This window comes from Vicugna pacos, unplaced genomic scaffold (genome assembly GCF_048564905.1).
Source record: "Vicugna pacos unplaced genomic scaffold, VicPac4 scaffold_17, whole genome shotgun sequence".
NCBI lineage: Eukaryota > Metazoa > Chordata > Mammalia > Artiodactyla > Camelidae > Vicugna > Vicugna pacos.
Window position 1 is genome coordinate 4,009,218 of NW_027328738.1, and position 17,517 is coordinate 4,026,734.

Consider the following 17,517-nt stretch of genomic DNA (forward strand, 5'->3'; position numbering starts at 1 on the left):
TGAAAAAGTACCTTGAGACAAAAGAAAATGAAAGCAAAACGGCACAAAATTTATGGGACACAGCAAAAGCAGTGCTGATAGGGGAGTTTATAGCGATACAGGCCTTCCTCAAAAAAGAAGGACAATCACAAAAAAATAATTTAACTCACCAGCTGAATGAACTAGAAAAATAAGAACAAAAAATCGCCAAAGACAGCAAAAAGAAGGAAATCATAAATACTGGGGAGGAAATAAAATAGAGATTAAAAAGAGCATAGGAAAAAATTAAACCAATCCAAAAGGTGGTTTTTTAAAAAAGTAAGTAAAATCGACAAACCTCTGGCAAAACTCAAAATGAAGAAAAGAGAGAGAGCACAAATTTGCAAAATAAGATAGGAGAATGGAGAAATTACAACAAATAAAATAGAAATACAGAATATCATATGAGAATATTCTGAAGACTATATGGAATCAAACTGTATGACCTAGACGAGATGGACAAGTTTCTGGAAACATACTGTCCACCAAGACTGAATCTAGAAGAAATTAACCCCTTGAACAAGCAGAGCACTAGAAATGAAATCAAAATAGCAATATAAAACCTCCCTATGGATAACAGCCCAGGACAGGATGGCTTCACTAAGGAATTCTACCAAACATACAAAGAAGGACCCATATCAGTTTCACTCAAACTCTACCAGAAGATTGAAAAGGAAGGAATACTCCCAAAGTCATTCTATGAAGCCACATTCACCCTGATACCACAACCAGGCAAAGACACTACCAAACAAGAGAATTAAAAGCCAATATCACTGATGAACACAGATGCCAAAATCCTCACCAAAATAGTAGCAAATAGAATCCAAAAACACAGAAAAAAGATTATACATCTTGACCAAGTGGGGATCATGCCAGGGACACAGGTGTGGTTCACCATATGCAAATCAATCAATGTAATACAGCACATCAAAAAGAGAAAGGAACAAAACCGCATGATCATCTCAATAGATGCAGATAAAACATTTGCTATAATTCAACACACAAGTATGATAAAAATTTTAACCAAAGTGGACATAGAGGCAACATATTTCTGCATCATGAAAGCTATAGATAACAAATCTACAGACAGCATAGTACTCAACGGTGAGAAAGTCAAAATCTTCCCACTAAAAACTGGGACAAGTCAATGATGCCCACTCTCACCATTTCTATTAAACACAGTATGGGAAGTCCTAGCAACAGAATTCGGACAAGAAATAAAGTTATTCAAGTTGAATAGAATGAAGTAAAACTGTTATTATATTAACTTAGATGACCTGATCATCTATATAGAGAACCCTAAAGATTTTCCAGAACAAAACTACTAAAGCTAATAAAGACAATTCGCCAAGTAGCATGATTCATGATTAATATATAAAAACTGTCACATTTCTTTACCCTAACAGTGAAATATTCCATAATTTTAAAAAATTCATATGAAATCAGGTCAAAAAATGAAAAACCTAAGAAAAACCAAGATAAAAAAATCAATAGGATACTGATAAATAAATTTGAAGATGATGCAAAGAAATGGAATGAAATCTCAAGGTCTAGTTGAGATTAATTAATATTGTTAAAATATGCATACTACAAAAGATGTCTACAGATATAAAGTGATTCAGCTCGAACTACATGATATTTTCCTCATAACTAAAAATACTCCTAAGATTTGTATGGCACTGAAAAAGAACAAGAACTGCAAAAGTAACAATGAGGAAAAAGAAAAATTTGGAGGTATAACCCTAAACCCTCCCAGATCGCAGAATATATTGCAAATATACAGTAATCAAAACAGCACAATACTGGAAAACATACAAGCAACTATATCACTGGAACAGAACACATAGGCAGAAATGAATCATCACATCTATGGTCAACTAAACTATGACAAAGGAAACAAAAATATACAATGCCTAAAAGACCATCTTCAGCAAGTGATATTGATAAAACTAGACAGCTACATGTAAATCAATGAAATTAGAACACTCCCTCACACTGTACACAAATAAACTCAAGATGTTTTAATTATCTGAATCTAATACATGACACAGTAAAACTCCTGGAAACTAACATATGCAAAACAAGAGAGAAATTGTAGTAAAATTTTCTTACGTCATTCTTCCAAGCTGAAAACAATAAAAGCAAAATAAATAAAAGCAAAAAAAATAAACTTAAAAGCTTCTACACAGCAAAATAAACAGAATGAAAAGATGAACTTAAATCTAAGAACACATTAGGAAACTACGCAATCAACAAGAGGCTAATTTCTAAAATACACACATCGTTCATTCAACTACATTTCAAAAATCTACAAACAACTCAGACAGAAAATGAGCAGAAGACAATTCTCTAAAGAAGACACACAGATGACAAATAGGAACATAAAAAAAAATGTTCACATTGCTAATCATTATACAAAGGCAAGACAAAAATAAAATAATGTTTTACCTCACACTAGTGAGAAGGGCTGTCATCAAAATGTCTCAAATAATAAAGACTGTGGAGGTTGTAGAGAAAAAGGGACTCTCCAACGCTCTTGGTGGGTATGAAAATTGGTGCAATAACTTTGGTAACAGTATGGAAGCTCCTTTAAATAATAAAATTAGACCTATCATATGACCCAGAAATCCCAGTCCTGGGCATATAAAACATAAAACCTGAAAACAAAGAATCCTAGGGTAAAACATAAGAAGTACACTTGACTTAATTTGATACTTTATATGTCTCCTCTGGCAAGGGAAGCAGAAGCAAAAGTAACAAAATATGATTAGATCATTCTAAACAGATTTACACTGAAGAGGAAATGATCAATAAAACGAAAATTCAACCAAAACAATGGGAGAATATATTTTCAAGTGATATTTTCCAATCAACTGTTAATATTCAAAATATATGGCAAACACATACACCACAACAACAAAAAAGACCAAACAATCCAATTTAAAAAAATGTCCATAGGAACTGAATAGATAGATCTGAATCAATTTTCTGAAGAAAACATACAGTTGGCAAAATGACACATGAAAATATGTTCAGAGTTATAAATTTTTAGGAAAGTCATAAACCAAAAATGAGACAAGACCTCACACTTCTCAGAAGGCTCTCATCAAAAAGTAAAGAAATAGATGTTGGAAAGATTGTGGAGAAAAAGAATAACCGAGGACACTGTGTATGCAAAGAATGCAAAGTATTAATTCCATTGCATATAAACATCAAATTTTCTTCATCTAGTTTTTTTCAAGGGATGTTGGGTTTGTAGGCCCCTGTCTGAAGGCTGTAGAGATTAAGCCCATGGGCTGAACTGATAAACAAGCTGTGAGGAATGTCACATATTCAGGCTGGATAAGAAATGGCCTACTCAATGTATCCAGTATAGATGGCTGGATACCCAATGATGGGTAAGTTCCTCAGAGGAGGACAAACTACGGCAGGCACAGCCGCCGGCTGGATAAGAGATGGCCTGCTTAATGAAGTTCCGTGATGAACTTGAAAACAATCCTTGATCATTTAACATCCTGTGCTTTCTGCAGGAGCATCAGGACATAAATAGCTTAAGATTATTAACACTGTTATAACTTAGATGATATATGAGGTATTGTGCATGTCCTATATAAACCCTTCTTCTAATAATCAATGAACAGAGAACTGCTTCGCTTCTCTCCACACAGTGTTTTTGTATATATGTTATCGTGCCACTGACAGGGTTAATTTAATTTGTTGGGAGTGTCTTAAAAGGATGTTGCATTATATACAATGCTCTTTCTGCACCTATTGAGATGATTATGTGAGTTTTGCTTTTCATTCTATTAGTGTGGCATGTCACCTTTATTGATTTGAATATTTTGAAGTCTCCTTAAACCCAGGGATAAATCCCTTTACTCATGTATGTGTATGATACATTAAATGTGTTTTTGAATTCATTTTGCTTGTGTTTTGTTGAGAATTTTGGCACATATTTTCATCAGGGATAATATTCTATATTTTGCATATAATGTCTTTTCTAGCATTGTATTGCAAATAAAGCTGGCACCATAAAATAAGTTTGGAAACTTTCAACCCCTTCAAATTCTTGGAAGATTTGGGGAAGACTTGGTGAAAAATTGTCTTCAAATTTATGACAGAATTCACCAGTAAAGTCATCTAGTATATATTTTCTTGTTTGGGAGGTTTGGATTTCTGATTTACTCATACACACTTTTGCTCTATTTAAATTTCTAATTTTTTCTTGATTCAGTATTGGAAGACATATGATTCTGGGAATTTGTCTTTTGTTCTAGGTCATTCAAATTGTTGGCTAGTGGTAATTTCTTATGATGCTCTGTATCTCTACACATCTACAATATCTTCTCTTTTATTTCTAATTTAATTTCAATCTTTATTTTCTTAGCCAACCTAAATGTTTGTCCAATTTATGTTTAAAAGAAACAGACTTATGTATATTTTATATCTTTTCAATTATTTCTCTTGTTATTTCCCTTACTCTGATTCATTCAATTTTCTCATTATTCTTTCTGTTTTCTCCTAGATTCTTGATGTGTAAAGATAAGTAGTGTGAATATTTGTATTTCTTTTATTATTAAATATTATTTATATAGTTATTATTTATTCATTTACTTACATAATCATTTACTTATTTACTTATTTATTCATTTATTTATCAATGAAGTACTACCATTTACAATGTGTCAATCTATGGTTTATAGCAGAATGTCCAAATTCATGCATATGTTTTTGTGCCTATTAAAATAAACTTCATGATATTTACATACAGCCCTGTGTCATACAAAAGGCATTTTGAAAAAATCTATTGTTATATATAGTTGATAACATATATAACTCTACAGCTCCCAAATACATCGTCTCTTAGCCCCTTTCTTCAGTAACCATGAGATTATTAAGTAGGTCTGCAAGTTTGTTTCACTTTTGTAAATGGAATCATAGTGTTCTCATCCAAAATTTTTTTAATGTTCTACATATGTGATGTCATGTATTATTTTTCTTTCTCTTTCTGGCTCACTTCAATTAGAATGACACTATTTGGGACATCCATTTTGCTGCATTTGTCATTGTTTTATCATTTTTTATGGCAGAATAGAATTCCATTGTGTAAATATGGCATAAATTCTGCATATTGTCATCTCTTGATGGACAATTAGTGTGCTTCCATGTCGTGGCTCTTGTCTATAGCACTGCTAAGAATATTGGGGTGCAGGTGTCTTTTTGAATTAGGGTTCTCTTTGATATATACCCAGATGTGGGATTGCTGGATCATATGTTAAGTCTAGTTTTATTCTTTTGAGGAATCACCGTCCTGTTTTCCACAAAGACTGCAACAAACTCTATTCCTACCAACAGTGTAGGAGTGGTCACTTTCTCTACAGCTTCCCCAGCATTTATTGTTTGTGGAGTTTTGAATGATGGCCATTGTGACTATTGTGAGTTGATACTTCATTAAAGTTTTGAATTTCCCTTCTCTGATAAAGATAGTGAGCAATTGTTTTTTCATATTTCTATGTGGTATTTGTATGTCTCTAATGGAGATTTGCTTGCTTAGGGCTTTTGAAAATTTTCATATTGGGTTTCTTGGTTTTTTTTATTATTATTAGGTTGTATGAACCCTTTATATTTTAGAAATTTAGCCTTTTTCAGTTGCATCACTTCTAAATATTTTCTTTAATCCTGTAGGTTGTCATTTTGACTTGTTTATGGTTCACTTTACTGTGCAAAAGCTTATAAGTTTAATTAGGTCCCATTTATTAAATTTGCTCTTACATCCATTACCTGGGTAGGCTGTTCTATAAGATAATTGCTGAGATTCATCTCAGAGTGTTTTGCGTATGTTTTCTTCTAGGAGATTTACTGTGTCTTGGCTTATGTTTAAGTCTTCAAGTCATTTTGAGTTTATACTTGTGTATGGAGTGAAGGAGTGTTCCAACTCCATTGCTCTGATGCTGCTATCCAGTTTTCCCAACACCAGTTGGTGAAGAGATGGAATTTTCTCTGTCATATTCTTGGCTACTCTGTCAAATATTAATTGAACATAGGCCTGTAGATTTACTCCTAGGCTCTCTATTCTGTTGCATTTGTCCATATGCCTGTTTCTGTACCAATATCATGTCGTTTTGATTATTGTAGCTCTGCAAAAGTGTATGGAGTCCAGGCGGGTTATTCCTCCAGCCTATTTCTTTGTCTTCAATATTGTTTTGGAAATTATGGATTTTTTTTTGATTATATATAAGTCATATAATCATTTGTTTCATTCCTAAAAAGAAATGTTTTGCATAATTTGATAGGAACTCCGATTAAGTCTGTGGATTGCCTTGGGCAGTATGGCCATTTAAACAATAGTATTTCTTCAATTATTAGACCATTGGGTATCTTTTCAATTCTTCAAATCTTTCTTGATTACCTTAATCAATGTTTTCTTGTTTTCTATGTATAAGTCATTTGCTTCCTTGGTCAGAGTTTTGATTAAACATTTTATAGTTTTGGGTGAAGTTATAAAAGGGGATGTTTCTATGCTTTGTTTTCCTGTTGATTCAATGGTAGTGTAAAGAAATCTAAATGGTTTGTACATTACTCTGTCTACCTTTCCCATTTCCTTTTATTGCCTAAGTTATATTTTGTGAAGCTTTTACAATTTTCTATATATAGTGTCATGTCTGATTATCGTGACAATTTTACCTCTTCTTTCCCAGTCTGAATTTTTATTTCTTTTTCTTGCCTGATCGTTGTGGGTAAGAATTCCAAGACTATATTGAATTGAAAGTGTGAGAATGGGCATCCTTGTCTTGTCTCAGGTTTTTGTGGGAAGTTTTCCAGTTTTTCACCATTGAGTATTTTGCTGGCTATAAGTTTGTGGTAAATAGTTTTCATTATGTTGAAATATGGTCCCTCTATGCCCACTGTGATAAGAACTTTTATTGCAAATAGGTGTTAAATTTTATCAAATGCTTTTTCTGCATCTACTGAGATGATCATATCGTTTTTGTCTTCTCTTTTTTTGATATGGTGTTTCATAATTTATTAATTGATTTGCATATGTTAAACCATCCTTGTGTTCCTGGGATGAACCCAACTTGTTCATGGTGAATGATTTTTTTTTAAATACTGTTGGATTCTGTTTGTTAATAATTTCTTAAGGACATTTACATCTATGTTTATCAATGATATTGGCCTATAGTATTCTTCTTGGGGTAGTGTCTTTGGTTTTCTTATCGGTTTGATTTTGACCTTATGGTGTGAGATTGGGAGTACTCCTCCATATCAATCTTTTGGAAGAATTTGAGTTGGAATTGTATGGATTTTTCCTTCTATGTTTGGTCAATTTCCTCAGTGAAGCTATTTGGGTCTGAATTTCGTTTGCAGAGATTTTTTATTTAATTGATAATTCTATTCCAGTTTTGGTGATCTGTCTATTCAAATGGTTAATCTCTTCTTGATGCAATATTGCTGGGATGAATGTTTCCAAAAACTTCTCCATTTCTTCCTGGTTATCCAGTTTGTTTCCATACAGTTGCTTATGGTATTCCCTTATGATGTATTGTAAATTTGTTGTACACTTTGTAGTTTCTCCATTTTCATTTCTTATATTATTTTTGTTCTCTCTCTTTTCTTGCTGGTGAGCCTGTCCAGAGATTTGTCTATTTTGTTTACTACTTCAAAAAAGAGTTTGATTGATTTTTTTTCTATTTTTTAACTTTATTTTATTCTTCCTCCCTTCATCTTTATTTTTTCCTTCTTTCTGCTGACTTTTGGTTTTGTTTGCTCTTCTTTTCTTGATTAGTTTACATAGAAAATTAGATTATTTATTACAAAATGTTCTTCTACTTTTAGGAGGGTCTTGTCACTCTGAACTTCCCTCTTAAGAGTGCTGTTACTGTATTCCATAGACTTTGTGTAGTGTTTTGTCATATTTCTCAAGATATTTTTTAATTTATTCTTTTATTTCGTCACCTACCCCCCTTGTTTTAGTACCATGTTTTTAATCTGGATGCTGTTATTTTCCTCCCTGGTTTTCCGTGATTGATTTCTAGTTTCATGCTATTATACTCAGAAAAGCTGCTTGAAATTATTATTATCTTCTTAAATTTGTTGAGGCTTCTTCAGTGCCTGAGTTCATAATCTTTCCTAGAAAATGTTCCATGTGCACAGGAAAAGAATGTATATTCTCTTTTGGGGAGAAGTACTGTTTTGAAAATGTCAACCATCTCTAATTATTTTATAATGACTTTTAGTATCTTTGTTCCCTTATTAATTTTCTGTGTGAAAGACCAGTCCAGTGGTGGTAATGGGAAGCTGTAGTCTCCTACTGTGATTGTGTTCCCAGGGATTTCTCTCTATTTATCTATTAGTATTTGCTTTTCTTTTAGGTGCTCCTATATTGAGTGCATATATCATAATGAGTATAATATCCTCACGTTGTATTACTTCTTTAATTATTATGTCATGTCCTTGTTTATCTTTCTCTATGGCCTTTCTTGTAAATTCTATTTTGTGTGAAGTCAGTACTGCTAGTCCTGCTTTCCTGTCAAGTGCATTTGCATGGAATATAATTTTCCATCTTCTGATTTTCAATTGATGTGTGTTCCTCTTACTAATGTGGGTCTCTTGTATGCTTCATAATGTAGGGTCTTGTTATATTATCCCATCTGACAATATATATCTTTTTATTGAAGCACTAAGTCCATTAACATTTGTGATAATTATTGATAGACTGGTGTTTATTTCCATTATGAACTTCATTTCCCAGGTGATTTGGTATTTCCTTTTTGTTAATTTTTTTTCTCCTTGTGGCTTGATAAGTTTTCTTTTACTATTTTGGTTTTTTTTTTCTTTGTGACTTCATTGTTAGTATTTGATTTATGGTTACATTGTTTTGTATTTATATTGACCAGTACTATATCTGTTTATTTTAGCTGAAAAGAACACAAACTCAAATCCATCCTACAGAGAACAGAAACAAGAAGAAAACTCCCTGTATTGTCCTGTTTCACTCTGTGACACTTAAAAATTTTAATGTCCTGTTTTACAACATAATATTTATTCTGTTGTAAGTCATTGAATCTATTGCCTTTCTAATTATGCCTTTCTCTTCTTTATAGTGTCCTGCTTCTATTTTATTTAGAGTAGATCTTTCATTATTTCTTTTTCTCTTGCTAAATTCTTTTAGTATTTGCTTGTGTGCAAGTTATTTATCTCTCCTTCAATTCTCAAAGATAGCCTTGCTTCATAAAGTATCTTAGAACCCAGTTTTATTTTATTGATGACTTTGAATATGTCTTGTCACTGCCTTCTGCCTGCTGTATTTGTGTAGGAAACTAGTTTACAAATTTTATATATATAATTATATATATTTATGTAAAGAGCACCTAGAAATGAAGTTAATATATAAGGTGAAAACCTATACATAAAAAACAGAAAACATTGATGAAGAAATTAAAATTTATCCAAAGAAATGAAAAGATCTCTTATGTTAACGATGTGAAACAATGTGGTTGAAACAACCATACTACCCAAAGGAATCTACATTTAGTGTGATTCATATCAAAATACCCATGAGAATTTTTCATTAAATAGATCAAATAATTTCAAAATTTATATATAATCACAAAGACCATAAGTTGACAAAATAATTTTGAATAAGAGTATTAAATTTAATGGTGTAAAGTTCTCTGATGTTAAACACTCCTACAAAGCTTTAGTAATTAAAACAACATGTTACTGGCTCAAAAACAGACACCAATCAAAAGAAGAGAATAGATCAACCAGATATAATTCCTCACACCTATGATCAGTTAACCCATGGTAAAGTAAGCAAGAGTACAAAATGAAGACATTCTCCTCAATAATTAGTGCTGGAGAGATTGAACATGTAAAAGATTGATTAGAATATTTCCTCACATTGTATACAATCCATGAGCAAAGAATATCATTCTATTTATTTTGTTTTCTTTTATTTCTTGCACCTGAAATTTATAGATCTATGTTAAGATCTTTTATTTCACCTACCAAATGTATTCCTATATTATTCTATTTGATATAAGTTAACACACAATTTTTTTCCTAATTTCTCTTTCTGATAATGTGTTGTTACTATACAAAAATGCAATGAATATTTGTATATTGATTTTGTATTCTGCAAGTTTACTGAGTTTGTTGGTTATTTCTAACAGTCACTGGAGGTGTCTATGGAGTTTTCTATCTATGCATAATTATGTCATCTGTAAAAATTCACTGCTTTTTAACAAGTAGGATGACTTTTATATTTTTCTTGACTGATTGTTCTGGCTAGGACTTCTAGTAATGTAATTTAGGACTTGTGTAAGTGAGCTAGTTTTTCTTATTACTGGACCAGAGTAAAACATTCCTGTATGCTAATATTGAAATTGATGTTAGTCATGGTTTTTTCATATATGGCTTTTATTATGTTTAGTTACATTCTTTGTAGAGCAAATTTGTAAAGAATATTTTTATAAAATAGTTATGATCAGATCTGTCAATAATTTTCCTACATTTTTTGAGATTGTTATTTTTGAGTTCTTTGTTTTTTAAGGGATGATATCACATATATTGATTTGTGTATGTTAAATAATATTTATGTATCAGGACTAAACACAACTTAACTATAGTTTATAATACTTGTAATATGCCATGAATTCAGGTTGCTAATATTTATTTAGAATGGAATTTATAGATACTGAAGGAAAAATTTTCTTTGTAGCTTGAGTGTACATTTATTTATTTAAAAATTTTATCACTCATTTTGAATTTGGCTTCAGTTTAACGGAATTTATTACTAAATAAAAATATAAAGTTTTGTAGAACAGCATTTACTTCAGTTTACTGATACAGAACATAGCTATTATTTACAATTAGTGAACAAAACACTTGCCTTAAAATGCCGTATTATACTAACAATGCCAACTGTTCCAGAACTGAGAAATGTACTGCTACCTAAAATGAATTGCCTGGTCTTTTTCACCCCAAACCACATATACTGTTGTTTCTTTGTTTTTGATTGTTTATTTCTTTGCCCCTTAATGGAGGCACTGCTTATTGAACCAAGGATCTTGTGCATAAATGTATTTATCAACATCATTTTGGAACACATAACAGAACCCACAAGAGTATGGATAATAAACATGACAAAAAATTTATTTCTTCTAGCGACTGAAAAACCTCTGAGTGAAAGAATGGCAAACATAAACATTTGTAAATATACAATAATATGTTCTCTTTTGTAATTTTAAAGTAGAATATTAAATTACATTTTTTTTACTTATAGCAATGAAATGAAATTTAAAACAAAAATTCCCCCCTTTGGGATTTCTTAAATTTGATTGCTTATTTTAACCTAATTTTATTTCATAAATATTTACCATTTATTTACAAACATACCAAATAAACAGATATTTATTCTGCTAATATTTTGAATATAGAGTTATTTATTGTAAAGTACACAGATAAATACATACTTCCATTTCCAAATCAAATTATTTTTCACCTTAATTACAACTGATCATGAAAGTGTTATAAATTTTATGTAGAGGTTTTAAACAGTTTTCACTGTAAATTCCAAAATTTAAAATTATTTTATATATTTTCTGCATTATTTATACTCTGTTCCCCAATCTGGTGTAAATTTATGTACAAAAGGATGGATATTGGTTTTATTTCATAGACCCCAAAATTAAATTATTAAAAAGATTTTGTGTGGATAATATTTGCAGATCACACTATAAAAATAAACATCCTACATGTTTCATTTTAACTGGATAAATGAGAAGTAAACACTGACTGAACATTACACTTGAGTTGCTAGGAGACCAGTCGTTTTGTGATGTCACAGCTACTCAGGTTGAGAACCATTGTGATGGCCTAGCAGTTTATCTGTGCAGACCTACCAAAGCAGCATTTGAAGATGCAGTGCTCAAAATCATGCAGAATAAAAAGGTAGCTGTAGATAAAGTTACTTTAGATGGCATATTTTTCTTCAGAAATTCAAGTTGTGTCTCATAAAGATGGACCAATTGGTTCAGGAAACCCCGGTAGATCTCTATTGTGTAATCAAACATTCCTTGTGGACTTGGACTTGAAGACTATGATTGAAGAAAATGCTGTTCAGTATTTGTCTGAAAGATCCTTGATTAAAAGACCATGTTACATACATTGTGTCTCTGAACCAGATGAAGATAATGATTTTCGTTCTCTGTCATTTCCAAGAAAACTCTGGAAAAAAGGTGCGAGTGACAAACTTAAATCCATCTGGTGGGGTGATAATGGACCTTCCATAGTGATTGATGAAGATGTCTTTAAGAAGGAAGTTTTGGAAAGAAAGCCCCCTTTCAGAATATTTCAAATTGGAAGTATGAAAAGTTTAGTTAGACAGCTTAACCTTTATGGGTTTGGTAAAGTGCAGCAGAATTTTCAAAGATCTGCTTGTCTAGTTGACTTTCTGGCAAAAGAAAAAGAAGTCTCTGTTTTAAGAAAGGTATACAGAAATTTTAGATACCACTTGGTAACTTATATATAAAATTTTATTCTGTACATCATCCTATGGTAATATAAATGTTAAGACAGATTTTGAAAATTGTATTAAACTACTAAGGCTAAAATACTTTATTTTTTCTAAAAAATGAGGACAGTACCTTAAGAAGTCAAAATTATGAGAAACTTTGCTTGAAACTCTGAATCTTAACAGAAATCAAAATAAAGGTATTAATGCTGCTTTTAAAACGTGGCATAAACCATTACTGCAAATACTACCTTCTTAAATTTGATGACTATTCTATTTAAATGTGTAGTTTCCAAACAAGAAACTTAAAAATATCGTCAGCAATGTTCATATTTTGATGATATTATCTTTGCATTGTAAACGTGAAATCTGAGGATTTACAGGTTAGGCTAATTTTTGACTTGTATTTTGATTTAAAATATTACTAAAAATTTTCACCTTTGGTTGTAGCTGCAGTTCTATCATAATCCAAATTTTAAATGAGGCTGTCCCCAGATTTTACTTAGAGTAAATAGAAGAGTTGGGATTAAAAATGATTCTCTGGTATCTTCATTGGCTGAAGATTTCAAAAAGAAGCACTTTAAAGCAGGGGGTAATGTGGATAATCATAATTCTGGTTTTGTGGCTAACGCTAGTGGAGAAAGTGCTTTTTAACCTACTGCAAATTTTAACATGCCTCTAATAAGAAGGCCCTCTACCACCCAGATAATTGGTGATACAACTACCCTTATCAGAGGTGATTTTTCTCCTCCATCATCAAGGTCAGTTAGACCAACAGAACAAATTGCAGTGGATCAACGTGCTATTTTAAATGAGTTGACCACTGTCCACTGGCACTATCAATGCAGCTAAACTGAAGCAAATGGCCGTGTTGTGAACTTCATTACAACTAAATATTCTACTTCTCTGTACAGCATATTGTCTCCCATACAGATCAATTATTTTGGACTGATGGTGGAGCCTTATACTTTTCCAAATAGATATCACAACATATCTGCCAATGAAGGTCGTTTTTATAAACTTCAACCTGGGAGCAACCCACGGATTCTAGTGCCAGTGATAGCTGATACATCAGCTACCTCTCTTTCAAGGCCAACTCATCAGCCATCTTCAGTTTATGAACGTCATCCTAATTACAACTGATCTACCACAGGATTACCATATTATACAGGTAACAAAGATTAAAATGATGTTGAAAAATGTCGACAAATATCTGCCAATTTCTTGTTTCAACGATAAACATAGATGTGTAGCTGTATTTTCCTTTTATTTTTTAATAGAATTAAGAGTTAAATGGGGAGTAAGTTACCATTTAAAAAAAAAGAGATATTTGATATGATCATTTGATGAAACAATATGGGAGTAAATTTAAATAATTTCTTGTAAGGAAGAAGAGAAAATGGAAGAATTTGGAATAAGACTAAAACATGGAGAGTGGGAAAAGTACTAAATGGTTTCTGGTTCATACTGGAAAGTATTAAAAGTGTTAAGTTAGGATAGGTTGGAACAGTAGATAAATGCAGGTATCGGCCCAGGGATCATGGTCTCTATTATGTCATCCCTGGAATCATAAAGGTCACATGATGTAGTCTCAGATGGCACATTCAGCACGTGGTAGAATTTAAGAAGTAATTTTATCAATGGTCTTCTTTGCGCTGTTCTCAAAGCAATCGAATGGTTGCTTTCATTCCCTGCCCTCAAGATTCTACACTATATTTTCTAGTCAATAATTTATATTGCTTTTCTGTTCCAGCCAAAGGCCAGCTTACATCCTCAGGGTGGCACTTAATGCTTTTCCAACTCTAAGCCCACAAACTCAACTTAGTTTAGTCAGTTCTTTATAAATTGGCATCTGACTACCTTGGCATATCTTAATGTTTCACTGTATCTGGAGATACATCCAGGCAAATGCTTGTCAACTATTTTAGCTCCAGCCTCACCACTTTTGCTCCAGCTCATCCTTGGAAGTTGTGTGTCCTCCTTTTACCTACTTACACTTTTCCAGTCTCAGCACAGAAACCACCTCCTCCAGATGTTTTCTGTCTATCCCACTTTCCTTGTCTAACTTGTATACCAGCAAAGTAAGCACAGCACATGCCAAAGGATGAATTTTACTATTTAGTGAACGAAAAATACATGTTGACTTTAAGCAAAATCTACTTTCCTGAAACAACAAAACTCTCATGGTTTTCAAAATATTTCGTTATGGTCTTTACTCTTCACCACAAACTAGTTCTTTTCATAGTCCAAGGACTAGTAACTCAAGAGAGTAAGTGGAAGTAGGTACAGGAGAAAAAGTATTATTTTCTTTTTAATTCACGCCTCCAGAGGCCTAAAGCATTCCATTCCCATTTGCTGGAATTTTTCCTGTCTCTTCATCACCCACCCACCCCAAAATAGCTGATTCTCTTCCCCTTACCAATAACTATACTGACTTCTAATTAATTTACTTCTTAGAATCAGAAATTTACACAGAAGAGACAGTGCCATTGCAAATATTTAATGTATGTTTATACACCCCACATAAATTGTGCCCCTTCTAACTTTCACACAGGAAGCATCTTAGAGGTACTAGCCCGTTGGTTGGAGTGGTCATATTCAGTAACCCAATTGCAATCTAAAATGTGTGGAGTAGGAGGAAGTGAGGGTAGTGGAATTAAAGATTTATCTAACTGCAAGAACACCAAATTTCTGCAGATATTAGAAATATAAAATATTCATGGAAGACTCTGACTTTTTCCCATTATTTTAAAATTACAGGTGAAGCATTTTCAGAATGTGAAATGCCCTGAAATGCTGGAAAAATTGTAGGCAAGTTCAGGGAGCCTAAGGCTTCTGCTCATAATCATGCAGTCAGTGTCAGCTGATAAGACTGAAATGGCAAGATTCAGTCCTGAAAATGCGTCACCAGTTGTGAAGAAAGCCTTTGATAATCTGGAGAAAAGGCAAATGGGCCAGGGTAAGCTGTAGCAACATCCCACCAATATGAAATTTACCAAGAGAAGAAAATAGCCCACTTGCAGCAGGAGAACTTTGGACAGCAGTGGTTTTTTCCTACAACAGAAATTTCAAGCTTTTAAGTTTGTGAGCTCAACTCTGATGGTGGCTATGTTTTTGCTTACATTAGCAGTCTGGGGTTCAGATGGGCTGGTTCAGCAGCTAGTTTCCAGCTCTCTTATCAGACAGTGGTTCTTACCACGATCATATTAGCAAGGTTCTATAATGAAAAGTGAAAAGCTACAGTTTACTTTCAAAATTAGAAATCCTAAATAAGAATATTGTTTATTTGTCCATCTGTAGTATTCTACCTTGCAAAAGCTAGACTATTGGCAAAAATAGAAAAGTAGTCTGGTGTTTGAAAACTATTATCTGAGACCTGCCCACTGAATTCTTCCCACTAAGTACAACAAATATGTCTACCATTGTGTGTGTGTGTGTGTGAAAATGGATTGTTAAGCAGCAACTGTTTGTCTTATTTGAGTCATCAGTGAATTATTCCTCTGCATCTAGCAGAATCTCTGTGAGTTAAGAGTTTCATTGAGCCACCAGATTTCCTTCCAATCAGGGATAGGTAGTTTTTATTTCTCCCAGTATACTAATTGTTACCTGTTCATTGAATCCCAAGCTGATATTAGGGCCATTATAATGAACCCTTGAATTGGACTGAGGTATATACATTTTCCTGTCCCCAGAGCCCAGCACAGGACTGTGTCTCCTTTTTAATTTAAGCTTATGTCTAATTTTTTTTGTCTTATTCTCATTGTTGACACAATTTATTATGGCTTTGAACAGCCGTTGTCTTATTTATAGCAACTGAGCCACTGACTTATTCCCGTTCAACTAGAAATTGCAATAACCTTTCTTTCCTTGGACTACCTGGAATAGAGTGAGCGTAGTCATCATTTTGAAAGCAGTCCTCAGTCCTAATAATGCAGAACCTTTACAGTTCTTTGCCCAGCACTTGAGCGAAAATGTTTGTTGTGGATCACAGGGATTATACTCACATCCCCTGTTGCAACCATGAGAAAACACCACATTGTTATCCAAAATCAAGTCTTAGTCAGTATTGCATTCCCATTGCAAAACAGTTAAGAATTGTAGGAGTTCTGAGATTTTACCATGCTGAGATTTTTAGCAACCCAGCAGGTTCCTTTATTACAGATGCTGTCGTGGAGATGAGACTTTCGGTCAGAGACAGTGAACTTTATCACTCACAGCAAAAGCAGCCAGGGTTACCATTTGTTTCCATTCTCTAATCTTAGATGAATATACAGAGTGATATTTTGTTGCCTACAGAAGCAGTGGGCTTTTAACATGAAGAAAGTTTAAGGCATGACAAAACACTAATTTTATTAGTATCTTTATGTATAATTTATTAGAATCACTTATTTATTAGTATTTTTACCTAGGATAAGTTTATCATGACTCAAGATTTCTTGCTGCAAAAACAATCATGAGAAATGACATGGGAAAAAATGACCATTGGTTTTCCATTTTTTCTTCCACTTTTTTTTGAGATATAGTTGGCATAAAACATTGTGTAAGTTTAGGTGCACAGGATAGTGATTTGATTTACAAGTATCATGAAATAAATATCATAGCAACTTTAGGGAGAATTCATTATCTCTTTTAGATACAATTTGAAAGAAATACAACTTGTCTTTTGGTTGTGATGAGAAACATTATGGTCTACTCTCTTAACAACATTCATTTAGCACATAAAGCACTATTAGTTGTAATTTTCATTTTACTATGGGACATCCTTACAACACGTTTATTTTATGGCTGGAGGTTTGTAGATTTTGAGTGCATTAATCAAATTCTCCTTTCCCAACCTCTGCCTCTGTTGACTGCAAGTCTAATTTTTTTCTATAAAAATGTTTCCTTGTTTTTGAAGTGTACTTTAATCTAAACACTGTGTTGGTTTCTCTTACACAACATACTGTTTGCAGTTTTTAATACATTTCAAGCTGCTCACCAGA

At 32.7% G+C, this 17,517-nt stretch overlaps 1 long non-coding RNA gene across 1 annotated transcript in view; it reads left to right on the plus strand.

Annotated features, from left to right (window-relative positions):
* The first annotated feature begins 12,012 nt into the window (after positions 1–12,012).
* LOC140692768 (uncharacterized) overlaps positions 12,013–17,517 on the plus strand; it is a 36,491-nt gene continuing 30,986 nt past the window's right edge. The window contains exons 1-2 of the long non-coding RNA XR_012068337.1: positions 12,013–12,260; positions 13,516–13,706. This is a non-coding gene — a long non-coding RNA (uncharacterized lncRNA). The remainder of the gene's footprint in view (positions 12,261–13,515; positions 13,707–17,517) is intronic.